Source organism: Talpa occidentalis, unplaced genomic scaffold (genome assembly GCF_014898055.3).
Source record: "Talpa occidentalis isolate TD23 unplaced genomic scaffold, MPIMG_talOcc4v2.1 talOcc4.6, whole genome shotgun sequence".
NCBI classification, from domain to species: domain Eukaryota; kingdom Metazoa; phylum Chordata; class Mammalia; order Eulipotyphla; family Talpidae; genus Talpa; species Talpa occidentalis.
Genome location: NW_023604972.1, coordinates 88,198,719 through 88,201,730, shown reverse-complemented (window position 1 = coordinate 88,201,730; position 3,012 = coordinate 88,198,719).

Genomic DNA, 3,012 nt, shown 5'->3' with positions numbered 1-3,012 from the left:
AGTCGCTGCCACAGAAAACAGCAAATAAGAGAAAGCAGCAACAAGCAAGCACCCAGCTTGTGCAAGGTGGGAAGGGCAGATGTAAACACAGGCTCCCTTCCTAGGTCACTGGCAGCCCAGGGGAAACGTATTGTGTGGTGTCCATCCAGCTGACTATCAGAGAGGCCCTCATTCACCTTGCAGAGGTGACCTGGGGTGGGGTGAGGGGTGCTGTCTGCAACTCTGGGGAAACATCTAGATGGCACCAGCCCAGGGAGAAGTGGCTCCCATGTCCTGTCATGCACTAAGCAGCCAGAGCTGCACACCTGCAGTCAGTGACACTGCTCTAAGCTTGGGAGGGTGCAGGGCCTTGGTTACCAGCTCAAGTTAGTGAGGAAAGTAACTGTTGCAAATACATACGTTGGTATAAGGCAGCAGAACAGGATGCCCCAAAAGAGTCCATGTTGCTGGAGGATTGTGGAGGAAGAAGCAGGGACATCCAGCAAGAAGACCAGGAAAACTCCAAAAAGCAATTGGCACAGAAGCCTCCTGCAGCCTGTGAGTGTGCTTGGGAGAGAGGAGCAGCCAAAGGCCACTTTAGGAGGCTATCGGGAGGGAAGCAGATGGGCTGGTGTGGTAGGCAGAAAAATGGTCCCCTCCAAAATCACTTGACTATGTGAACATGGTGCTTTACCTGGCAAAAGATACTTTGCAGGTGTGATTAAGTGAAATAATTCAATTTTTAAATGGGGAGATTAGCCTAGGTTATCTGGGCCTAGTGTAATCACGAAGTTCGTTATGAGACAGGAGTGTCTGAGTTAGAGGAGATGTAATGATGGAAGAAAGCGGAAGAGAGAGAGAGAGGTGGGGGGTTGAAAGTACACTGCTTGGGGGATAAGAACTAGGTAGGTGGAATGTGGGTGGCCTCTAGAAAATGGAAAAAGGAAGGAGGTGTATTCTCCCCTTGAGCCTTCAGAAGGAATAAAACTCTGCTGACACAATCATTTTAGAACTCCCAAGCCCTAAAATTGTAATAAAATAAATTTTGTTCCAAGTCACTACATTTCCGGTAATTTGTTACAATAGCAACAGAAAATGAACAGAGGTGGGTAGATACTCTGGAAGAGATATCGCCTTAGGTAATTCCTTCTGGGAAGCTCCCATGTAGCCTGGTATTCTGGATGGCTGTGCCCTGGTCCTGCCCCATATTATGAGCTGGATTTGGGGGGAAATGGGCTAGGAACAGACCAAAGAATTGGGATGGCTCATGATGCTGCCTGACTTGGTATTTCTCATCTTTGCCCTTCCCACTCAGTACAGTCAGGGTACATGGTATTCACCCTTAAAATCGACTGTGAGCTGGGCAAGAACATCAGAAAACAGTGGGATTTAAAACAGTGATATGATCAAAGTTGCCCTTTAGAAAATTGGGCGATTTCCCTCAAATACCATGGTCAGCAGGTATTTGATTTCCCATTAGATGATATTTCAAGTTTTGCCATTTCTAAAAGGAGCTTGGTTCTTTTTAGAATGATTTAGTGGTTGATAGATTAGTCACTTCAGAGATGGATAAAATGTTTAGAAAGTGATAGGAAAAACAGAAATCATCTACAGATGACCAGACAGAAGGAAAGTTTTCCAAATTGCGGTATCAGGACACAATGAGCTAGTGTCCACCTATTTGGACACTCGTGCATTCATTCGCTCAACACATTTAACAAGCATTTGCCATGTGCCAGGCACTGTTGTCATTCCTGAAGATGAAACAAAGAAAGGTTAGGTCCTTCTCCTCATAGTGCTCACTTTCCAGAGAAGTGCAGACATACAAAACCATGAAAAGGGGAGAAAGGACATTTCAAGCATTCTTTAGAGGAGAAGAAAGATTCAAAATGACAAAATGCAGCTAAAAGAATTGTGAGGTAGCACAGATTCAGTGTGGAACGGGTGGTATCTTGAAGGCCCTTACACATCCCAACATGCCCATCTGTGGACATGACATGAGAAAATTCCCACTGGTGGTTCAAAGTGTGGAGAACCTGCCAGAAGCAAAGGAGCGTGGGATAAGGGCCAGACTGAGAACAGTTCCCTGCGACCAGGCGTCAGAACTGTCTCACTTTGTAGCAGGCTTGAGAAACATTGTCTCTCTTAATTCCCTTGCTTCCATTTCCCAGAATATAAAACCAGCACAGGAAGGTTATTATGACTATCACTAAAAGATATTATTACAACCTTGAGAAAATATGACTAAATTGCCATTTCTCAACCATTTAAACCCTCCTGTGATAAATATAAAAAGTTCACTCTTTTAGATATTTGAAACCTCAAAATATATTGATCATTTGATGAAAAACAAACCAAAGCAAAGCAAAGGGTAATTGTTAAGGAAGGTTCCAGTTTGGCCTGGAAAGGCATTTTACTTTCATCTCAAGAGCATGAAGTAGTGGACAGCGGGTGGAGGGGGATCACGGTGCCACTGGGGTCACTGTCTCTCGAGGGCACTCTCTGGCCTGTGCATCACACATGCTTCCTTGAGTTTTAATCCACAACTTCTCTCCCTGTCACCAATGAGATGATTCCAGTAAGTAAGTATTGACAGAGAGGAAGTTAGATCAATATTTGTATATCTGATTTCCTCCTGTCCTCAAAAATAATTATAAATATTCACTCAACACGTTTGATGGAGCAATGGCACACTACCTAAACATACAATGATCTCCAAAACACTTCACTAACATGTTAAAGCATTGCATAGAGGTTAATCAACCGAGTTTCTAGCCACTAATGAGTGGTGTGTACTTGGACAAACTACCTATCCTCATCGTGTCTTGATTTCCTTGTTGGAAAATGTGGCTCCCTATCATTTCTAAGGCATGGAGTTCAGTCACACATTCATTCACTCATTTAGCATTTACTGTATACTCACCAGGTGTCACAGTGTGTTTTAAAGCCTTTTAGGTATAGACAATGTCCACAGTTCAGCTTTGATTTCAGTTTTCAATTAGTTTTATTACTTTGACATATTTCTGCTGCTGC